Here is a 27,153-nt window from a genome sequence, read left to right as displayed (position 1 = left end):
CTCCCTGTCTCACTAGAACGTACCAATGCAGAACTCCACACAAATATGCCCTGATCCTGTACCCCTCTATAACCTCCCTGTCTCACTGGAACGTACCAATGCAGAACTACACACAAATATGCCCTGAACCTGTACCCGTCCATAACCTCCCTGTCTCGCTGGAACGTCCCACTGCAGAACTCCACACAAATATGCCATGAACCTGTACCCTCCATAACCTCCCTGTCTCACTGGAAAGTACCAATGCAGAACTCCACACAAATATGCCCTGAACCTGTACCCCTCCATAACCTCCATGTCTCCCTGGAACGTACCACTGCAGAACTCCACACAAATAGGCCCTGAACCTGTACCCTGCATAACCTCCCTGTCTCACTGGAACGTACCAATGCAGAACTACACACAAATATGCCATGAACCTGTACCCTCCATAACCTCCCTGTCTCACTGGAAAGTACCAATGCAGAACTCCACACAAATATGCCCTGAACCTGTACCCCTCCATAACCTCCCTGTCTCACTGGAACGTACCACTGCAGAACTCCACACAAATATGCCCTGAACCTGTACCCTGCATAACCTCCCTGTCTCACTGGAACGTACCAATGCAGAACTACACACAAATATGCCCTGAACCTTTACCTCTCCATAACCTCCCGGTCTCACTGGGACGTACCAATGCAGAAATCTACACAAATATGCCCTGAACCTGTACCCCTCCATAACCTCCCTGTCTCACTGGAACGTACCAATGCAGAACTACACAGAAATATGCCCTGAACCTGTACCTCTCCATAACCTCCCTGTCTCACTGGAACGTACCATTGCAGAACACCACACAAATATGCCCTGAACCTGTACCCCTCCATAGCCTCCCTGTCTCACTAGAACGTACCAATGCAGAACTCCGCACAAATATACCCTGATCCTGTAACCCTCCATAACCTCCCTGTCTCACTGGAACGTACCATTGCAGAACACCACACAAATATGCCCTGAAACTGTACCCCTCTATAACTTCCCTGTCTCACTGGAACGTAGCATTGCAGAACACCACACAAATATGTCCTGAACCTGTACCCCTCCATAGCCTCCCTGTATCACTAGAACGTACCAATGCAGAACTCCACACAAATATGCCCTGATCCTGTACCCCTCTATAACTTCCCTGTCTCACTGGAACGTACCAATGCAGAACTACACACAAATATGCCCTGAACCTGTACCCGTCCATAACCTCCCTGTCTCACTGGAACGTCCCACTGCAGAACTCCACACAAATATGCCATGAACCTGTACCCTCCATAACCTCCCTGTCTCACTGGAAAGTACCAATGCAGAACTCCACACAAATATGCCCTGAACCTGTACCCCTCCATAACCTCCCTGTCTCCCTGGAACGTACCACTGCAGAACTCCACACAAATATGCCCTGAACCTGTACCCTGCATAACCTCCCTGTCTCACTGGAACGTACCAATGCAGAACTACACACAAATATGCCATGAACCTGTACACTCCATAACCTCCCTGTCTCACTGGAAAGTACCAATGCAGAACTCCACACAAATATGCCCTGAACCTGTACCCCTCCATAACCTCCCTGTCTCACTGGAACGTACCACTGCAGAACTCCACACAAATATGCCCTGAACCTGTACCCTGCATAACCTCCCTGTCTCACTGGAACGTACCAATGCAGAACTACACACAAATATGCCCTGAACCTTTACCTCTCCATAACCTCCCGGTCTCACTGGGACGTACCAATGCAGAAATCAACACAAATATGCCCTGAACCTGTACCCCTCCATAACCTCCCTGTCTCACTGGAACGTACCAATGCAGAACTACACAGAAATATGCCCTGAACCTGTACCTCTCCATAACCTCCCTGTCTCACTGGAACGTACCATTGCAGAACACCACACAAATATGCCCTGAACCTGTACCCCTCCATAGCCTCCCTGTCTCACTAGAACGTACCAATGCAGAACTCCGCACAAATATGCCCTGATCCTGTACCCCTCTATAAATTCCCTGCCTCACTGGAACGTACCAATGCAGAACTACACACAAATATGCCCTGAAACTATACCCGTCCATAACCTCCCTGTCTCACTGGAACGTCCCATTGCAGAACTCCGCACAAATATGCCATGAACCTGTACCCTCCATAACCTCCCTGTCTCACTGGAAAGTACCAATGCAGATCTCCACACAAATATGCCCTGAGCCTGTACCCTGCATAACCTCCCTGTCTCACTGGAACGTACCAATGCAGAACTACACACAAATATGCCATGAACCTGTACCCTCCATAACCTCCCTGTCTCACTGGAAAGTACCAATGCAGAACTCCACACAAATATGCCCTGAACCTGTACCCCTCCATAACCTCCCTGTCTCACTGGAACGTACCACTGCATAACTCCACACAAATATGCCCTGAACCTGTACCCTGCATAACCTCCCTGTCTCACTGGAACGTCCCAACGCAGAACTCAACACAAATATGCCCTGAACCTGTACCCTCCATAACCTCCCTGTCTCACTTTAACGTAACATTGCAGAACCCCACACAAATATGCCCTGATCCTGTACCCCTCTATAAGTTCCATGTCTCACTGGAACGTACCAATGCAGAACTACACAGAAATATGCCCTGAACCTGTACCTCTCCATAACCTCCCTGTCTCACTGGAACGTATCAATGCAGAACTCAACACAAATATGCCCTGAACCTGTACCACTCCATAACCTCCCTGTCTCACTGGAACGTACCAATGCAGAACTCCACACAAATATGCCCTGAACCTGTACCCCTCCATAACGTCCCTGTCTCACTGGAACGTACCAATGCAGAACTCCATACAAATATGCCCTGAACCTGTACCCGTCCATAACCTCCCTGTCTCACTGGAATATCCCACTGCAGAACTCCACACAAATATGCCATGAAACTGTACCCTCCATAACCTCCCTGTCTCACTGGAAAGTACCAATGCAAAACTCCACACAAATATGCCCTGAACCTGTACCCCTCCATTACCTCCCTGTTTCACATAAACGTACCAATGCGGAACTCCACACAAATATGCCCTGTTCCAGTACCCCTCCATTAACTCCCTGTCTCACTGGAACGTACCAATGCAGAACTCCACACAAATATGCCCTGAACCTGTACCCTCCATAACCTCCCTGTCTCACATAAACATACAAATGCGGAATTCCACACAAATATGCCCTGTTCCTGTACCCCTCCATAACCTCCCTGTCTCACTGGACCGTACCAATGCAGAACTCCACACAAATATGCACTGAACCTGTACCCCTCCATAACCTCTCTGTCTCACATAAACATACAAATGCGGAACTCCACACAAATATGCCCTGTTCCTGTGCCCCTCCATAACCTCCCTGTCTCACTGGACCGTACCAATGCAGAACTCCACACAAATATGCACTGAACCTGTACCCCTCCATAACCTCTCTGTCTCACTGGAATGTACCAATGCAGAACTCCACACAAATATGCCCTGAACCAGTACCCCTCCAGAACCTCCCTGTCTCACTGGAACGTACCAATGCAGAACTCCACACAAATATGCCCTGAACCTGTAACCCTCCATAACCTCCCTGTCTCACTGGAACGTACCATTGCAGACCACCACACATATATGCCCTGAACCTGTACCCCTCTATAACTTCCCTGTCTCACTGGAACGTAGCATTGCAGAACACCACACAAATATGCCCGGAACCTGTACCCCTCCATAGCCTCCCTGTCTCACTAGAACGTACCAATGCAGAACTCCACACAAATATGCCCTGATCCTGTACCCCTCTATAACTTCCCTGTCTCACTGGAACGTACCAATGCAGAACTACACACAAATATGCCCTGAACCTGTACCCGTCCATAACTTCCCTGTCTCACTGGAACGTCCCACTGCAGAACTCAACACAAATATGCCATGAACCTGTACCCTCCATAACCTCCCTGTCTCACTGGAAAGTACCAATGCAGAACTCCACACAAATATGCCCTGAACCTGTACCCCTCCATAACCTCCCTGTCTCACTGGAACGTACCACTGCAGAACTACACACAAATATGCCCTGAACCTGTACCCAGCATAACCTCCCTGTCTCACTGGAAAGTACCAATGCAGAACTACACACAAATATGCCATGAACCTGTACCCTCCATAACCTCCCTGTCTCACTGGAAAGTACCAATGCAGAACTCCACACAAATATGCCCTGAACCTGTACCCCTCCATAACCTCCCTGTCTCACTGGAACGTACCACTGCAGAACTCCACACAAATATGCCCTGAACCTGTACCCTGCATAACCTCCCTGTCTCACTGGAACGTACCAATGCAGAACTACACACAAATATGCCATGAACCTGTACCATCCATAACCTCCCTGTCTCACTGGAAAGTACCAATGCAGAACTCCACACAAATATGCCCTGAACCTGTACCCCTCCATAACCTCCCTGTCTCACTGGAACGTACCACTGCAGAACTCCACACAAATATGCCCTGAACCTGTACCCTGCATAACCTCCCTGTCTCACTGGAATGTACCACTGCAGAACTCCACACAAATATGCCCTGAACCTGTAACCCTCCATAACCTCCCTGTCTCACTGGAACGTACCATTGCAGAACACCACACAAATATGCACTGAACCTGTACCCTTCCATAACCTCCCTGTCTCACTGGAACGTACCAATGCAGAACTACACACAAATATGCCCTGAACCTGTACCCCTCGATAACCTCGCTGTCTCACATAAAGGTACCAAAGCGGAACTCCACACAAATATGCCCTGTTCCTGTACCCCTCCATAATCTCCCTGTCCCACTGGAACGTACCAATGCAGAACTCCACAGAAATATGCCCTGTTCCTGTACCCTCCATAACCTCCCTGTCTTACTGGAACATTCTAATGCAGAACTCCACACAAATATGCCCTGAAGCTGTAAGCCTCCATAACCTCCCTGTCTCACTGGAACGTACCAATGCAGAACTCCACACAAATATGCCCTGAACCTGTACCACTCCATAGCCTCCCTGTCTCACCAGAACGTACCAATGCAGAACTCCACACAAATATGACCTGAACCTGTACCCCTCTATAAGTTCCATGTCTCACTGGAACGTACCAATGCAGAACTACACAGAAATATGCCCTGAACCTGTACCTCTCCATAACCTCCCTGTCTCACTGGAACGTATCAATGCAGAACTCAACACAAATATGCCATGAACCTGTACCACTCCATAACCTCCCTGTCTCACTGGAACGTAGCAATGCAGAACTCCACACAAATATGCCCTGAACCTGTACCCCTCCATAACTTCCCTGTCTCACTGGAACGTACCAATGCAGAACTCCATACAAATATGCCCTGAACCTATACCCGTCCATAACCTCCCTGTCTCACTGGAATATCCCACTGCAGAACTCCACACAAATATGCCATGAACCTGTACCCTCCATAACCTCCCTGTCTCACTGGAACGTACCACTGCAGAACTCCACACAAATATGCCCTGAACCTGTACCCTGCATAATCTCCCTCTCTCACTGGAACGTACCAATGCAGAACTACACACAAATATGCCCTGAACCTGTACCCCTCCATAACCTCCCTGTTTCACATAAACGTACCAATGCGGAACTCCACACAAATATGCCCTGTTCCTGTACCCCTCCATTAACTCCCTGTCTCACTGGAACGTACCAATGCAGAACTCCACACAAATATGCCCTGAACCTGTACCCTCCATAACCTCCCTGTCTCACATAAACATACAAACGCGGAACTCCACACAAATATGCCCTGTTCCTGTACCCCTCCATAACCTCCCTGTCTCACTGGACCGTACCAATGCAGAACTCCACACAAATATGCACTGAACCTGTACCCCTCCATAACCTCCCTGTCTCACTGGAATGTACCAATGCAGAACTCCACACAAATATGCCCTGAACCTGTACCCCTCCATAACCTCCCTGTCTCACTGGAACGTACCAATGCAGAACTCCACACAAATATGCCCTGAACCTGTAACCCTCCATAACCTCCCTGTCTCACTGGAACGTACCATTGCAGAACACCACACAAATATGCCCTGAACCTGTACCCCTCTATAACTTCCCTGTCTCACTGGAACGTAGCATTGCAGAACACCACACAAATATGTCCTGAACCTGTACCCCTCCATAGCCTCCCTGTCTCACTAGAACGTACCAATGCAGAACTCCACACAAATATGCCCTGATCCTGTACCCCTCTATAACCTCCCTGTCTCACTGGAACGTACCAATGCAGAACTACACACAAATATGCCCTGAACCTGTACCCGTCCATAACCTCCCTGTCTCGCTGGAACGTCCCACTGCAGAACTCCACACAAATATGCCATGAACCTGTACCCTCCATAACCTCCCTGTCTCACTGGAAAGTACCAATGCAGAACTCCACACAAATATGCCCTGAACCTGTACCCCTCCATAACCTCCATGTCTCCCTGGAACGTACCACTGCAGAACTCCACACAAATAGGCCCTGAACCTGTACCCTGCATAACCTCCCTGTCTCACTGGAACGTACCAATGCAGAACTACACACAAATATGCCATGAACCTGTACCCTCCATAACCTCCCTGTCTCACTGGAAAGTACCAATGCAGAACTCCACACAAATATGCCCTGAACCTGTACCCCTCCATAACCTCCCTGTCTCACTGGAACGTACCACTGCAGAACTCCACACAAATATGCCCTGAACCTGTACCCTGCATAACCTCCCTGTCTCACTGGAACGTACCAATGCAGAACTACACACAAATATGCCCTGAACCTTTACCTCTCCATAACCTCCCGGTCTCACTGGGACGTACCAATGCAGAAATCTACACAAATATGCCCTGAACCTGTACCCCTCCATAACCTCCCTGTCTCACTGGAACGTACCAATGCAGAACTACACAGAAATATGCCCTGAACCTGTACCTCTCCATAACCTCCCTGTCTCACTGGAACGTACCATTGCAGAACACCACACAAATATGCCCTGAACCTGTACCCCTCCATAGCCTCCCTGTCTCACTAGAACGTACCAATGCAGAACTCCGCACAAATATACCCTGATCCTGTAACCCTCCATAACCTCCCTGTCTCACTGGAACGTACCATTGCAGAACACCACACAAATATGCCCTGAAACTGTACCCCTCTATAACTTCCCTGTCTCACTGGAACGTAGCATTGCAGAACACCACACAAATATGTCCTGAACCTGTACCCCTCCATAGCCTCCCTGTATCACTAGAACGTACCAATGCAGAACTCCACACAAATATGCCCTGATCCTGTACCCCTCTATAACTTCCCTGTCTCACTGGAACGTACCAATGCAGAACTACACACAAATATGCCCTGAACCTGTACCCGTCCATAACCTCCCTGTCTCACTGGAACGTCCCACTGCAGAACTCCACACAAATATGCCATGAACCTGTACCCTCCATAACCTCCCTGTCTCACTGGAAAGTACCAATGCAGAACTCCACACAAATATGCCCTGAACCTGTACCCCTCCATAACCTCCCTGTCTCCCTGGAACGTACCACTGCAGAACTCCACACAAATATGCCCTGAACCTGTACCCTGCATAACCTCCCTGTCTCACTGGAACGTACCAATGCAGAACTACACACAAATATGCCATGAACCTGTACACTCCATAACCTCCCTGTCTCACTGGAAAGTACCAATGCAGAACTCCACACAAATATGCCCTGAACCTGTACCCCTCCATAACCTCCCTGTCTCACTGGAACGTACCACTGCAGAACTCCACACAAATATGCCCTGAACCTGTACCCTGCATAACCTCCCTGTCTCACTGGAACGTACCAATGCAGAACTACACACAAATATGCCCTGAACCTTTACCTCTCCATAACCTCCCGGTCTCACTGGGACGTACCAATGCAGAAATCAACACAAATATGCCCTGAACCTGTACCCCTCCATAACCTCCCTGTCTCACTGGAACGTACCAATGCAGAACTACACAGAAATATGCCCTGAACCTGTACCTCTCCATAACCTCCCTGTCTCACTGGAACGTACCATTGCAGAACACCACACAAATATGCCCTGAACCTGTACCCCTCCATAGCCTCCCTGTCTCACTAGAACGTACCAATGCAGAACTCCGCACAAATATGCCCTGATCCTGTACCCCTCTATAAATTCCCTGCCTCACTGGAACGTACCAATGCAGAACTACACACAAATATGCCCTGAAACTATACCCGTCCATAACCTCCCTGTCTCACTGGAACGTCCCATTGCAGAACTCCGCACAAATATGCCATGAACCTGTACCCTCCATAACCTCCCTGTCTCACTGGAAAGTACCAATGCAGATCTCCACACAAATATGCCCTGAGCCTGTACCCTGCATAACCTCCCTGTCTCACTGGAACGTACCAATGCAGAACTACACACAAATATGCCATGAACCTGTACCCTCCATAACCTCCCTGTCTCACTGGAAAGTACCAATGCAGAACTCCACACAAATATGCCCTGAACCTGTACCCCTCCATAACCTCCCTGTCTCACTGGAACGTACCACTGCATAACTCCACACAAATATGCCCTGAACCTGTACCCTGCATAACCTCCCTGTCTCACTGGAACGTCCCAACGCAGAACTCAACACAAATATGCCCTGAACCTGTACCCTCCATAACCTCCCTGTCTCACTTTAACGTAACATTGCAGAACCCCACACAAATATGCCCTGATCCTGTACCCCTCTATAAGTTCCATGTCTCACTGGAACGTACCAATGCTGAACTACACAGAAATATGCCCTGAACCTGTACCTCTCCATAACCTCCCTGTCTCACTGGAACGTATCAATGCAGAACTCAACACAAATATGCCCTGAACCTGTACCACTCCATAACCTCCCTGTCTCACTGGAACGTACCAATGCAGAACTCCACACAAATATGCCCTGAACCTGTACCCCTCCATAACTTCCCTTTCTCACTGGAACGTACCAATGCAGAACTCCATACAAATATGCCCTGAACCTGTACCCGTCCATAACCTCCCTGTCTCACTGGAATATCCCACTGCAGAACTCCACACAAATATGCCATGAACCTGTACCCTCCATAACCTCCCTGTCTCACTGGAATATACCACTGCAGAACTCCACACAAATATGCCATGAACCTGTACCCTCCATAACCTCCCTGTCTCACTGGAAAGTACCAATGCAAAACTCCACACAAATATGCCCTGAACCTGTACCCTGCATAACCTCCCTGTCTCACTGGAAAGTACCAATGCAGAACTACACACAAATATGCCATGAACCTGTACCCTCCATAACCTCCCTGTCTCACTGGAAAGTACCAATGCAGAACTCCACACAAATATGCCCTGAACCTGTACCCCTCCATAACCTCCCTGTCTCACTGGAACGTACCACTGCAGAACTCCACACAAATATGCCCTGAACCTGTACCCTGCATAAGCTCCCTGTCTCACTGGAACGTACCAATGCAGAACTACACACAAATATGCCATGAACCTGTACCATCCATAACCTCCCTGTCTCACTGGAAAGTACCAATGCAGAACTCCACACAAATATGCCCTGAACCTGTACCCCTCCATAACCTCCCTGTCTCACTGGAACGTACCACTGCAGAACTCCACACAAATATGCCCTGAACCTGTACCCTGCATAACCTCGCTGTCTCACTGGAATGTACCACTGCAGAACTCCACACAAATATGCCCTGAACCTGTAACCCTCCATAACCTCCCTGTCTCACTGGAACGTACCATTGCAGAACACCACACAAATATGCACTGAACCTGTACCCTTCCATAACCTCCCTGTCTCACTGGAACGTACCAATGCAGAACTACACACAAATATGCCCTGAACCTGTACCCCTCCATAACCTCGCTGTCTCACATAAAGGTACCAATGCGGAACTCCACACAAATATGCCCTGTTCCTGTACCCCTCCATAATCTCCCTGTCCCACTGGAACGTACCAATGCAGAACTCCACACAAATATGCCCTGTTCCTGTACCCTCCATAACCTCCCTGTCTTACTGGAACATTCTAATGCAGAAGTCCACACAAATATGCCCTGAAGCTGTAAGCCTCCATAACCTCCCTGTCTCACTGGAACGTACCAATGCAGAACTCCACACAAATATGCACTGAACCTGTACCCCTCTATAACTTCCCTGTCTCACTGCAATGTAGCATTGCAGAACACCACACAAATATGCCCTGAACCTGTACCACTCCATAGCCTCCCTGTCTCACTGGAACGTACCAATGCAGAACTACACACAAATATGCCATGAACCTGTACCCTCCATAACCTCCCTGTCTCACTGGAAAGTACCAATGCAGAACTCCACACAAATATGCCCTGAACCTGTACCCCTCCATAACCTCCCTGTCTCACTGGAACGTTCCACTGCAGAACTCCACACAAATATGCCCTGAACCTGTACCCTGCATAACCTCCCTGTCTCACTGGAACGTACCAATGCAGAACTACACACAAATATGCCCTGAACCTTTACCTCTCCATAACCTCCCGGTCTCACTGGGACGTACCAATGCAGAAATCTACACAAATATGCCCTGAACCTGTACCCCTCCATAACCTCCCTGTCTCACTGGAACGTACCAATGCAGAACTACACAGAAATATGCCCTGAACCTGTACCTCTCCATAACCTCCCTGTCTCACTGGAACGTACCATTGCAGAACACCACACAAATATGCCCTGAACCTGTACCCCTCCATAGCCTCCCTGTCTCACTAGAACGTACCAATGCAGAACTCCGCACAAATATACCCTGATCCTGTAACCCTCCATAACCTCCCTGTCTCACTGGAACGTACCATTGCAGAACACCACACAAATATGCCCTGAAACTGTACCCCTCTATAACTTCCCTGTCTCACTGGAACGTAGCATTGCAGAACACCACACAAATATGTCCTGAACCTGTACCCCTCCATAGCCTCCCTGTATCACTAGAACGTACCAATGCAGAACTCCACACAAATATGCCCTGATCCTGTACCCCTCTATAACTTCCCTGTCTCACTGGAACGTACCAATGCAGAACTACACACAAATATGCCCTGAACCTGTACCCGTCCATAACCTCCCTGTCTCACTGGAACGTCCCACTGCAGAACTCCACACAAATATGCCATGAACCTGTACCCTCCATAACCTCCCTGTCTCACTGGAAAGTACCAATGCAGAACTCCACACAAATATGCCCTGAACCTGTACCCCTCCATAACCTCCCTGTCTCCCTGGAACGTACCACTGCAGAACTCCACACAAATATGCCCTGAACCTGTACCCTGCATAACCTCCCTGTCTCACTGGAACGTACCAATGCAGAACTACACACAAATATGCCATGAACCTGTACACTCCATAACCTCCCTGTCTCACTGGAAAGTACCAATGCAGAACTCCACACAAATATGCCCTGAACCTGTACCCCTCCATAACCTCCCTGTCTCACTGGAACGTACCACTGCAGAACTCCACACAAATATGCCCTGAACCTGTACCCTGCATAACCTCCCTGTCTCACTGGAACGTACCAATGCAGAACTACACACAAATATGCCCTGAACCTTTACCTCTCCATAACCTCCCGGTCTCACTGGGACGTACCAATGCAGAAATCAACACAAATATGCCCTGAACCTGTACCCCTCCATAACCTCCCTGTCTCACTGGAACGTACCAATGCAGAACTACACAGAAATATGCCCTGAACCTGTACCTCTCCATAACCTCCCTGTCTCACTGGAACGTACCATTGCAGAACACCACACAAATATGCCCTGAACCTGTACCCCTCCATAGCCTCCCTGTCTCACTAGAACGTACCAATGCAGAACTCCGCACAAATATGCCCTGATCCTGTACCCCTCTATAAATTCCCTGCCTCACTGGAACGTACCAATGCAGAACTACACACAAATATGCCCTGAAACTATACCCGTCCATAACCTCCCTGTCTCACTGGAACGTCCCATTGCAGAACTCCGCACAAATATGCCATGAACCTGTACCCTCCATAACCTCCCTGTCTCACTGGAAAGTACCAATGCAGATCTCCACACAAATATGCCCCGAGCCTGTACCCTGCATAACCTCCCTGTCTCACTGGAACGTACCAATGCAGAACTACACACAAATATGCCATGAACCTGTACCCTCCATAACCTCCCTGTCTCACTGGAAAGTACCAATGCAGAACTCCACACAAATATGCCCTGAACCTGTACCCCTCCATAACCTCCCTGTCTCACTGGAACGTACCACTGCATAACTCCACACAAATATGCCCTGAACCTGTACCCTGCATAACCTCCCTGTCTCACTGGAACGTCCCAACGCAGAACTCAACACAAATATGCCCTGAACCTGTACCCTCCATAACCTCCCTGTCTCACTTTAACGTAACATTGCAGAACCCCACACAAATATGCCCTGATCCTGTACCCCTCTATAAGTTCCATGTCTCACTGGAACGTACCAATGCTGAACTACACAGAAATATGCCCTGAACCTGTACCTCTCCATAACCTCCCTGTCTCACTGGAACGTATCAATGCAGAACTCAACACAAATATGCCCTGAACCTGTACCACTCCATAACCTCCCTGTCTCACTGGAACGTACCAATGCAGAACTCCACACAAATATGCCCTGAACCTGTACCCCTCCATAACTTCCCTTTCTCACTGGAACGTACCAATGCAGAACTCCATACAAATATGCCCTGAACCTGTACCCGTCCATAACCTCCCTGTCTCACTGGAATATCCCACTGCAGAACTCCACACAAATATGCCATGAACCTGTACCCTCCATAACCTCCCTGTCTCACTGGAATATACCACTGCAGAACTCCACACAAATATGCCATGAACCTGTACCCTCCATAACCTCCCTGTCTCACTGGAAAGTACCAATGCAAAACTCCACACAAATATGCCCTGAACCTGTACCCTGCATAACCTCCCTGTCTCACTGGAAAGTACCAATGCAGAACTACACACAAATATGCCATGAACCTGTACCCTCCATAACCTCCCTGTCTCACTGGAAAGTACCAATGCAGAACTCCACACAAATATGCCCTGAACCTGTACCCCTCCATAACCTCCCTGTCTCACTGGAACGTACCACTGCAGAACTCCACACAAATATGCCCTGAACCTGTACCCTGCATAAGCTCCCTGTCTCACTGGAACGTACCAAGGCAGAACTACACACAAATATGCCATGAACCTGTACCATCCATAACCTCCCTGTCTCACTGGAAAGTACCAATGCAGAACTCCACACAAATATGCCCTGAACCTGTACCCCTCCATAACCTCCCTGTCTCACTGGAACGTACCACTGCAGAACTCCACACAAATATGCCCTGAACCTGTACCCTGCATAACCTCGCTGTCTCACTGGAATGTACCACTGCAGAACTCCACACAAATATGCCCTGAACCTGTAACCCTCCATAACCTCCCTGTCTCACTGGAACGTACCATTGCAGAACACCACACAAATATGCACTGAACCTGTACCCTTCCATAACCTCCCTGTCTCACTGGAACGTACCAATGCAGAACTACACACAAATATGCCCTGAACCTGTACCCCTCCATAACCTCGCTGTCTCACATAAAGGTACCAATGCGGAACTCCACACAAATATGCCCTGTTCCTGTACCCCTCCATAATCTCCCTGTCCCACTGGAACGTACCAATGCAGAACTCCACACAAATATGCCCTGTTCCTGTACCCTCCATAACCTCCCTGTCTTACTGGAACATTCTAATGCAGAAGTCCACACAAATATGCCCTGAAGCTGTAAGCCTCCATAACCTCCCTGTCTCACTGGAACGTACCAATGCAGAACTCCACACAAATATGCACTGAACCTGTACCCCTCTATAACTTCCCTGTCTCACTGCAATGTAGCATTGCAGAACACCACACAAATATGCCCTGAACCTGTACCACTCCATAGCCTCCCTGTCTCACTAGAACGTACCAATGCAGAACTCCACACAAATATGACCTGAACCTGTACCCCTCTATAACTTCCCTGTCTCACTGCAATGTAGCATTGCAGAACACCACACAATTATGCCCTTAACCTGTACCCTGCATAACCTCCCTGTCACACTGGAACGTACCAATGCAGAACTACACACAAATATGCCCTGAACCTTTACCTCTCCATAACCTCCCTGTCTCACTGGAACGTCCCAACGCAGAACTCAACACAAATATGCCCTGAACCTGTACCCTCCATAACCTCCCTGTCTCACTTTAACGTAACATTGCAGAACCCCACACAAATATGCCCTGATCCTGTACCCCTCTATAAGTTCCATGTCTCACTGGAACGTACCAATGCAGAACTACACAGAAATATGCCCTGAACCTGTACCTCTCCATAACCTCCCTGTCTCACTGGAACGTATCAATGCAGAACTCAACACAAATATGCCATGAACCTGTACCACTCCATAACCTCCCTGTCTCACTGGAACGTAGCAATGCAGAACTCCACACAAATATGCCCTGAACCTGTACCCCTCCATAACTTCCCTGTCTCACTGGAACGTACCAATGCAGAACTCCATACAAATATGCCCTGAACCTATACCAGTCCATAACCTCCCTGTCTCACTGGAATATCCCACTGCAGAACTCCACACAAATATGCCATGAACCTGTACCCTCCATAACCTCCCTGTCTCACTGGAACGTACCACTGCAGAACTCCACACAAATATGCCCTGAACCTGTACCCTGCATAATCTCCCTCTCTCACTGGAACGTACCAATGCAGAACTACACACAAATATGCCCTGAACCTGTACCCCTCCATAACCTCCCTGTTTCACATAAACGTACCAATGCGGAACTCCACACAAATATGCCCTGTTCCTGTACCCCTCCATTAACTCCCTGTCTCACTGGAACGTACCAATGCAGAACTCCACACAAATATGCCCTGAACCTGTACCCTCCATAACCTCCCTGTCTCACATAAACATACAAATGCGGAACTCCACACAAATATGCCCTGTTCCTGTACCCCTCCATAACCTCCCTGTCTCACTGGACCGTACCAATGCAGAACTCCACACAAATATGCACTGAACATGTACCCCTCCATAACCTCCCTGTCTCACTGGAATGTACCAATGCAGAACTCCACACAAATATGCCCTGAACCTGTACCCCTCCATAACCTCCCTGTCTCACTGGAACGTACCAATGCAGAACTCCACACAAATATGCCCTGAACCTGTAACCCTCCATAACCTCCCTGTCTCACTGGAACGTACCATTGCAGAACACCACACAAATATGCCCTGAACCTGTACCCCTCTATAACTTCCCTGTCTCACTGGAACGTAGCATTGCAGTACACCACACAAATATGTCCTGAACCTGTACCCCTCCATAGCCTCCCTGTCTCACTAGAACGTACCAATGCAGAACTCCACACAAATATGCCCTGATCCTGTACCCCTCTATATCTTTCCTGTCTCACTGGAACGTACCAATGCAGAACTACACACAAATATGCCCTGAACCTGTACCCGTCCATAACCTCCCTGTCTCACTGGAACGTCCCACTGCAGAACTCCACACAAATATGCCATGAACCTGTACCCTCCATAACCTCCCTGTCTCACTGGAAAGTACCAATGCAGAACTCCACACAAATATGCCCTGAACCTGTACCCCTCCATAACCTCCCTGTCTCTCTGGAACGTACCACTGCAGAACTCCACACAAATATGCCCTGAACCTGTACCCTGCATAACCTCCCTGTCTCACTGGAACGTACCAATGCAGAACTACACACAAATATGCCATGAACCTGTACCCTCCATAACCTCCCTGTCTCACTGGAAAGTACCAATGCAGAACTCCACACAAATATGCCCTGAACCTGTACCCCTCCATAACCTCCCTGTCTCACTGGAACGTACCACTGCAGAACTCCACACAAATATGCCCTGAACCTGTACCCTGCATAACCTCCCTGTCTCACTGGAACGTACCAATGCAGAACTACACACAAATATGCCCTGAACCTTTACCTCTCCATAACCTCCCGGTCTCACTGGGACGTACCAATGCAGAAATCAACACAAATATGCCCTGAAACTGTACCCCTCCATAACCTCCCTGTCTCACTGGAACGTACCAATGCAGAACTACACAGAAATATGCCCTGAACCTGTACCTCTCCATAACCTCCCTGTCTCACTGGAACGTACCATTGCAGAACACCACACAAATATGCCCTGAACCTGTACCCCTCCATAGCCTCCCTGTCTCACTATAACGTACCAATGCAGAACTCCGCACAAATATGCCCTGATCCTGTACCCCTCTATAACTTCCCTGTCTCACTGGAACGTACCAATGCAGAACTACACACAAATATGCCCTGAAACTATACCCGTCCAGAACCTCCCTGTCTCACTGGAACGTCCCATTGCAGAACTCCGCACAAATATGCCATGAACCTGTACCCTCCATAACCTCCCTGTCTCACTGGAAAGTACCAATGCAGATCTCCACACAAATATGCCCTGAGCCTGTACCCCTCCATAACCTCCCGGTCTCACTGGAACGTACCACTGCAGAACTTCACACAAATATGCCCTGAACCTGTACCCTGCATAACCTCCCTGTCTCACTGGAACGTACCAATGCAGAACTACACACAAATATGCCATGAACCTGTACCCTCCATAACCTCCCTGTCTCACTGGAAAGTACCAATGCAGAACTCCACACAAATATGCCCTGAACCTGTACCCCTCCATAACCTCCCTGTCTCACTGGAACGTACCACTGCATAACTCCACACAAATATGACCTGAACCTGTACCCTGCATAACCTCCCTGTCACACTGGAACGTACCAATGCAGAACTACACACAAATATGCCCTGAACATTTACCTCTCCATAACCTCCCTGTCTCACTGGAACGTCCCAACGCAGAACTCAACACAAATATGCCCTGAACCTGTACCCTCCATAACCTCCCTGTCTCACTTTAACGTAACATTGCAGAACCCCACACAAATATGCCCTGATCTTGTACCCCTCTATAAGTTCCATGTCTCACTGGAACGTACCAATGCAGAACTACACAGAAATATGCCCTGAACCTGTACCTCTCCATAACCTCCCTGTCTCACTGGAACGTATCAATGCAGAACTCAACACAAATATGCCCTGAACCTGTACCACTCCATAACCTCCCTGTCTCACTGGAACGTACCAATGCAGAACTCCACACAAATATGCCCTGAACCTGTACCCCTCCATAACTTCCCTGTCTCACTGGAACGTACCAATGCAGAACTCCATACAAATATGCCCTGAACCTGTACCCGTCCATAACCTCCCTGTCTCACTGGAATATCCCACTGCAGAACTCCACACAAATATGCCCTGAACCTGTAACCCTCCATAACCTCCCTGTCTCACTGGAACGTACCATTGCAGAACACCACACAAATATGCCCTGAACCTGTACCCCTCTATAACTTCCCTGTCTCACTGGAACTTAGCATTGCAGAACACCACACAAATATGTCCTGAACCTGTACCCCTCCATAGCCTCCCTGTCTCACTAGAACGTACCAATGCAGAACTCCACACAAATATGCCCTGATCCTGTACCCCTCTATAACTTCCCTGTCTCACTGGAACGTACCAATGCAGAACTCCACACAAATATGCCATGAACCTGTACCCTCCATAACCTCCCTGTCTCACTGGAAAGTACCAATGCAGAACTCCACACAAATATGCCCTGAACCTGTACCCCTCCATAACCTCCCTGTCTCACTGGAACGTACCACTGCAGAACTCCACACAAATATGCCCTGAACCTGTACCCTGCATAACCTCCCTGTCTCACTGGAACGTACCAATGCAGAACTACACACAAATATGCCATGAACCTGTACCCTCCATAATCTCCCTGTCTCACTGGAAAGTACCAATGCAGAACTCCACACAAATATGCCCTGAACCTGTACCCCTCCATAACCTCCCTGTCTCACAGGAACGTACCACTGCAGAACTCCACACAAATATGCCCTGAACCTGTACCCTGCATAACCTCCCTGTCTCACTGGAACGTACCAATGCAGAACTACACACAAATATGCCCTGAACCTTTACCTCTCCATAACCTCCCGGTCTCACTGGGACGTACCAATGCAGAAATCAACACAAATATGCCCTGAACCTGTACCCCTCCATAACCTCCCTGTCTCACTGGAACGTACCACTGCAGAACTCCACACAAATATGCCCTGAACCTGTACCCTGCATAACCTCCCTGTCTCACTGGAATGTACCACTGCAGAACTCCACACAAATATGCCCTGAACCTGTAACCCTCATTAACCTCCCTGTCTCACTGGAACGTACCATTGCAGAACACCACACAAATATGCACTGAACCTGTACCCTTCCATAACCTCCCTGTCTCACTGGAACGTACCAATGCAGAACTACACACAAATATGCCCTGAACCTGTACCCCTCGATAACCTCGCTGTCTCACATAAAGGTACCAAAGCGGAACTCCACACAAATATGCCCTGTTCCTGTACCCCTCCATAATCTCCCTGTCCCACTGGAACGTACCAATGCAGAACTCCACACAAATATGCCCTGTTCCTGTACCCTCCATAACCTCCCTGTCTTACTGGAACATTCTAATGCAGAACTCCACACAAATATGCCCTGAAGCTGTAAGCCTCCATAACCTCCCTGTCTCACTGGAACGTACCAATGCAGAACTCCACACAAATATGCCCTGAACCTGTACCACTCCATAGCCTCCCTGTCTCACCAGAACGTACCAATGCAGAACTCCACACAAATATGACCTGAACCTGTACCCCTCTATAACTTCCCTGTCTCACTGCAATGTAGCATTGCAGAACACCACACAAATATGCCCTGAACCTGTACCCTGCATAACCTCCCTGTCACACTGGAACGTACCAATGCAGAACTACACACAAATATGCCCTGAACCTTTACCTCTCCATAACCTCCCTGTCTCACTGGAACGTCCCAACGCAGAACTCAACACAAATATGCCCTGAACCTGTACCCTCCATAACCTCCCTGTCTCACTTTAACGTAACATTGCAGAACCCCACACAAATATGCCCTGATCCTGTACCCCTCTATAAGTTCCATGTCTCACTGGAACGTACCAATGCAGAACTACACAGAAATATGCCCTGAACCTGTACCTCTCCATAACCTCCCTGTCTCACTGGAACGTATCAATGCAGAACTCAACACAAATATGCCATGAACCTGTACCACTCCATAACCTCCCTGTCTCACTGGAACGTAGCAATGCAGAACTCCACACAAATATGCCCTGAACCTGTACCCCTCCATAACTTCCCTGTCTCACTGGAACGTACCAATGCAGAACTCCATACAAATATGCCCTGAACCTATACCCGTCCATAACCTCCCTGTCTCACTGGAATATCCCACTGCAGAACTCCACACAAATATGCCATGAACCTGTACCCTCCATAACCTCCCTGTCTCACTGGAACGTACCACTGCAGAACTCCACACAAATATGCCCTGAACCTGTACCCTGCATAATCTCCCTCTCTCACTGGAACGTACCAATGCAGAACTACACACAAATATGCCCTGAACCTGTACCCCTCCATAACCTCCCTGTTTCACATAAACGTACCAATGCGGAACTCCACACAAATATGCCCTGTTCCTGTACCCCTCCATTAACTCCCTGTCTCACTGGAACGTACCAATGCAGAACTCCACACAAATATGCCCTGAACCTGTACCCTCCATAACCTCCCTGTCTCACATAAACATACAAACGCGGAACTCCACACAAATATGCCCTGTTCCTGTACCCCTCCATAACCTCCCTGTCTCACTGGACCGTACCAATGCAGAACTCCACACAAATATGCACTGAACCTGTACCCCTCCATAACCTCCCTGTCTCACTGGAATGTACCAATGCAGAACTCCACACAAATATGCCCTGAACCTGTACCCCTCCATAACCTCCCTGTCTCACTGGAACGTACCAATGCAGAACTCCACACAAATATGCCCTGAACCTGTAACCCTCCATAACCTCCCTGTCTCACTGGAACGTACCATTGCAGAACACCACACAAATATGCCCTGAACCTGTACCCCTCTATAACTTCCCTGTCTCACTGGAACGTAGCATTGCAGAACACCACACAAATATGTCCTGAACCTGTACCCCTCCATAGCCTCCCTGTCTCACTAGAACGTACCAATGCAGAACTACACACAAATATGCCCTGAACCTGTACCCGTCCATAACCTCCCTGTCTCACTGGAACGTCCCACTGCAGAACTCCACACAAATATGCCATGAACCTGTACCCTCCATAACCTCCCTGTCTCACTGGAAAGTACCAATGCAGAACTCCACACAAATATGCCCTGAACCTGTACCCCTCCATAACCTCCCTGTCTCCCTGGAACGTACCACTGCAGAACTCCACACAAATATGCCCTGAACCTGTACCCTGCATAACCTCCCTGTCTCACTGGAACGTACCAATGCAGAACTACACACAAATATGCCATGAACCTGTACCCTCCATAACCTCCCTGTCTCACTGGAAAGTACCAATGCAGAACTCCACACAAATATGCCCTGAACCTGTACCCCTCCATAACCTCCCTGTCTCACTGGAACGTACCACTGCAGAACTCCACACAAATATGCCCTGAACCTGTACCCTGCATAACCTCCCTGTCTCACTGGAACGTACCAATGCAGAACTACACACAAATATGCCCTGAACCTTTACCTCTCCATAACCTCCCGGTCTCACTGGGACGTACCAATGCAGAAATCAACACAAATATGCCCTGAACCTGTACCCCTCCATAACCTCCCTGTCTCACTGGAACGTACCAATGCAGAACTACACAGAAATATGCCCTGAACCTGTACCTCTCCATAACCTCCCTGTCTCACTGGAACGTACCATTGCAGAACACCACACAAATATGCCCTGAACCTGTACCCCTCCATAACCTCCCTGTCTCACTAGAACGTACCAATGCAGAACTCCGCACAAATATACCCTGATCCTGTAACCCTCCATAACCTCCCTGTCTCACTGGAACGTACCATTGCAGAACACCACACAAATATGCCCTGAAACTGTACCCCTCTATAACTTCCCTGTCTCACTGGAACGTAGCATTGCAGAACACCACACAAATATGTCCTGAACCTGTACCCCTCCATAGCCTCCCTGTATCACTAGAACGTACCAATGCAGAACTCCACACAAATATGCCCTGATCCTGTACCCCTCTATAACTTCCCTGTCTCACTGGAACGTACCAATGCAGAACTACACACAAATATGCCCTGAACCTGTACCCGTCCATAACCTCCCTGTCTCACTGGAACGTCCCACTGCAGAACTCCACACAAATATGCCATGAACCTGTACCCTCCATAACCTCCCTGTCTCACTGGAAAGTACCAATGCAGAACTCCACACAAATATGCCCTGAACCTGTACCCCTCCATAACCTCCCTGTCTCCCTGGAACGTACCACTGCAGAACTCCACACAAATATGCCCTGAACCTGTACCCTGCATAACCTCCCTGTCTCACTGGAACGTACCAATGCAGAACTACACACAAATATGCCATGAACCTGTACACTCCATAACCTCCCTGTCTCACTGGAAAGTACCAATGCAGAACTCCACACAAATATGCCCTGAACCTGTACCCCTCCATAACCTCCCTGTCTCACTGGAACGTACCACTGCAGAACTCCACACAAATATGCCCTGAACCTGTACCCTGCATAACCTCCCTGTCTCACTGGAACGTACCAATGCAGAACTACACACAAATATGCCCTGAACCTTTACCTCTCCATAACCTCCCGGTCTCACTGGGACGTACCAATGCAGAAATCAACACAAATATGCCCTGAACCTGTACCCCTCCATAACCTCCCTGTCTCACTGGAACGTACCAATGCAGAACTACACAGAAATATGCCCTGAACCTGTACCTCTCCATAACCTCCCTGTCTCACTGGAACGTACCATTGCAGAACACCACACAAATATGCCCTGAACCTGTACCCCTCCATAGCCTCCCTGTCTCACTAGAACGTACCAATGCAGAACTCCGCACAAATATGCCCTGATCCTGTACCCCTCTATAACTTCCCTGTCTCACTGGAACGTACCAATGCAGAACTACACACAAATATGCCCTGAAACTATACCCGTCCATAACCTCCCTGTCTCACTGGAACGTCCCATTGCAGAACTCCGCACAAATATGCCATGAACCTGTACCCTCCATAACCTCCCTGTCTCACTGGAAAGTACCAATGCAGATCTCCACACAAATATGCCCTGAGCCTGTACCCTGCATAACCTCCCTGTCTCACTGGAACGTACCAATGCAGAACTACACACAAATATGCCATGAACCTGTACCCTCCATAACCTCCCTGTCTCACTGGAAAGTACCAATGCAGAACTCCACACAAATATGCCCTGAACCTGTACCCCTCCATAACCTCCCTGTCTCACTGGAACGTACCACTGCATAACTCCACACAAATATGCCCTGAACCTGTACCCTGCATAACCTCCCTGTCTCACTGGAACGTCCCAACGCAGAACTCAACACAAATATGCCCTGAACCTGTACCCTCCATAACCTCCCTGTCTCACTTTAACGTAACATTGCAGAACCCCACACAAATATGCCCTGATCCTGTACCCCTCTATAAGTTCCATGTCTCACTGGAACGTACCAATGCTGAACTACACAGAAATATGCCCTGAACCTGTACCTCTCCATAACCTCCCTGTCTCACTGGAACGTATCAATGCAGAACTCAACACAAATATGCCCTGAACCTGTACCACTCCATAACCTCCCTGTCTCACTGGAACGTACCAATGCAGAACTCCACACAAATATGCCCTGAACCTGTACCCCTCCATAACTTCCCTGTCTCACTGGAACGTACCAATGCAGAACTCCATACAAATATGCCCTGAACCTGTACCCGTCCATAACTTCCCTGTCTCACTGGAATATCCCACTGCAGAACTCCACACAAATATGCCATGAACCTGTACCCTCCATAACCTCCCTGTCTCACTGGAATATACCACTGCAGAACTCCACACAAATATGCCATGAACCTGTACCCTCCATAACCTCCCTGTCTCACTGGAAAGTACCAATGCAAAACTCCACACAAATATGCCCTGAACCTGTACCCTGCATAACCTCCCTGTCTCACTGGAAAGTACCAATGCAGAACTACACACAAATATGCCATGAACCTGTACCCTCCATAACCTCCCTGTCTCACTGGAAAGTACCAATGCAGAACTCCACACAAATATGCCCTGAACCTGTACCCCTCCATAACCTCCCTGTCTCACTGGAACGTACCACTGCAGAACTCCACACAAATATGCCCTGAACCTGTACCCTGCATAACCTCCCTGTCTCACTGGAACGTACCAATGCAGAACTACACACAAATATGCCATGAACCTGTACCATCCATAACCTCCCTGTCTCACTGGAAAGTACCAATGCAGAACTCCACACAAATATGCCCTGAACCTGTACCCCTCCATAACCTCCCTGTCTCACTGGAACGTACCACTGCAGAACTCCACACAAATATGCCCTGAACCTGTACCCTGCATAACCTCGCTGTCTCACTGGAATGTACCACTGCAGAACTCCACACAAATATGCCCTGAACCTGTAACCCTCCATAACCTCCCTGTCTCACTGGAACGTACCATTGCAGAACACCACACAAATATGCACTGAACCTGTACCCTTCCATAACCTCCCTGTCTCACTGGAACGTACCAATGCAGAACTACACACAAATATGCCCTGAACCTGTACCCCTCCATAACCTCGCTGTCTCACATAAAGGTACCAATGCGGAACTCCACACAAATATGCCCTGTTCCTGTACCCCTCCATAATCTCCCTGTCCCACTGGAAGGTACCAATGCAGAACTCCACACAAATATGCCCTGTTCCTGTACCCTCCATAACCTCCCTGTCTTACTGGAACATTCTAATGCAGAAGTCCACACAAATATGCCCTGAAGCTGTAAGCCTCCATAACCTCCCTGTCTCACTGGAACGTACCAATGCAGAACTCCACACAAATATGCACTGAACCTGTACCCCTCTATAACTTCCCTGTCTCACTGCAATGTAGCATTGCAGAACACCACACAAATATGCCCTGAACCTGTACCACTCCATAGCCTCCCTGTCTCACTAGAACGTACCAATGCAGAACTCCACACAAATATGACCTGAACCTGTACCCCTCTATAACTTCCCTGTCTCACTGCAATGTAGCATTGCAGAACACCACACAATTATGCCCTTAACCTGTACCCTGCATAACCTCCCTGTCACACTGGAACGTACCAATGCAGAACTACACACAAATATGCCCTGAACCTTTACCTCTCCATAACCTCCCTGTCTCACTGGAACGTCCCAACGCAGAACTCAACACAAATATGCCCTGAACCTGTACCCTCCATAACCTCCCTGTCTCACTTTAACGTAACATTGCAGAACCCCACACAAATATGCCCTGATCCTGTACCCCTCTATAAGTTCCATGTCTCACTGGAACGTACCAATGCAGAACTACACAGAAATATGCCCTGAACCTGTACCTCTCCATAACCTCCCTGTCTCACTGGAACGTATCAATGCAGAACTCAACACAAATATGCCATGAACCTGTACCACTCCATAACCTCCCTGTCTCACTGGAACGTAGCAATGCAGAACTCCACACAAATATGCCCTGAACCTGTACCCCTCCATAACTTCCCTGTCTCACTGGAACGTACCAATGCAGAACTCCATACAAATATGCCCTGAACCTATACCCGTCCATAACCTCCCTGTCTCACTGGAATATCCCACTGCAGAACTCCACACAAATATGCCATGAACCTGTACCCTCCATAACCTCCCTGTCTCACTGGAACGTACCACTGCAGAACTCCACACAAATATGCCCTGAACCTGTACCCTGCATAATCTCCCTCTCTCACTGGAACGTACCAATGCAGAACTACACACAAATATGCCCTGAACCTGTACCCCTCCATAACCTCCCTGTTTCACATAAACGTACCAATGCGGAACTCCACACAAATATGCCCTGTTCCTGTACCCCTCCATTAACTCCCTGTCTCACTGGAACGTACCAATGCAGAACTCCACACAAATATGCCCTGAACCTGTACCCTCCATAACCTCCCTGTCTCACATAAACATACAAATGCGGAACTCCACACAAATATGCCCTGTTCCTGTACCCCTCCATAACCTCCCTGTCTCACTGGACCGTACCAATGCAGAACTCCACACAAATATGCACTGAACATGTACCCCTCCATAACCTCCCTGTCTCACTGGAATGTACCAATGCAGAACTCCACACAAATATGCCCTGAACCTGTACCCCTCCATAACCTCCCTGTCTCACTGGAACGTACCAATGCAGAACTCCACACAAATATGCCCTGAACCTGTAACCCTCCATAACCTCCCTGTCTCACTGGAACGTACCATTGCAGAACACCACACAAATATGCCCTGAACCTGTACCCCTCTATAACTTCCCTGTCTCACTGGAACGTAGCATTGCAGTACACCACACAAATATGTCCTGAACCTGTACCCCTCCATAGCCTCCCTGTCTCACTAGAACGTACCAATGCAGAACTCCACACAAATATGCCCTGATCCTGTACCCCTCTATATCTTCCCTGTCTCACTGGAACGTACCAATGCAGAACTACACACAAATATGCCCTGAACCTGTACCCGTCCATAACCTCCCTGTCTCACTGGAACGTCCCACTGCAGAACTCCACACAAATATGCCATGAACCTGTACCCTCCATAACCTCCCTGTCTCACTGGAAAGTACCAATGCAGAACTCCACACAAATATGCCCTGAACCTGTACCCCTCCATAACCTCCCTGTCTCTCTGGAACGTACCACTGCAGAACTCCACACAAATATGCCCTGAACCTGTACCCTGCATAACCTCCCTGTCTCACTGGAACGTACCAATGCAGAACTACACACAAATATGCCATGAACCTGTACCCTCCATAACCTCCCTGTCTCACTGGAAAGTACCAATGCAGAACTCCACACAAATATGCCCTGAACCTGTACCCCTCCATAACCTCCCTGTCTCACTGGAACGTACCACTGCAGAACTCCACACAAATATGCCCTGAACCTGTACCCTGCATAACCTCCCTGTCTCACTGGAACGTACCAATGCAGAACTACACACAAATATGCCCTGAAACTTTACCTCTCCATAACCTCCCGGTCTCACTGGGACGTACCAATGCAGAAATCAACACAAATATGCCCTGAAACTGTACCCCTCCATAACCTCCCTGTCTCACTGGAACGTACCAATGCAGAACTACACAGAAATATGCCCTGAACCTGTACCTCTCCATAACCTCCCTGTCTCACTGGAACGTACCATTGCAGAACACCACACAAATATGCCCTGAACCTGTACCCCTCCATAGCCTCCCTGTCTCACTATAACGTACCAATGCAGAACTCCGCACAAATATGCCCTGATCCTGTACCCCTCTATAACTTCCCTGTCTCACTGGAACGTACCAATGCAGAACTACACACAAATATGCCCTGAAACTATACCCGTCCATAACCTCCCTGTCTCACTGGAACGTCCCATTGCAGAACTCCGCACAAATATGCCATGAACCTGTACCCTCCATAACCTCCCTGTCTCACTGGAAAGTACCAATGCAGATCTCCACACAAAT

The sequence above is a fragment of the Hemitrygon akajei genome, unplaced genomic scaffold (assembly GCF_048418815.1).
Source record: "Hemitrygon akajei unplaced genomic scaffold, sHemAka1.3 Scf000164, whole genome shotgun sequence".
Classification (NCBI taxonomy): Eukaryota; Metazoa; Chordata; class Chondrichthyes; order Myliobatiformes; family Dasyatidae; genus Hemitrygon; species Hemitrygon akajei.
The sequence above is the reverse complement of the archived record's forward strand: the minus strand, read 5'-3'. Positions refer to the sequence as shown.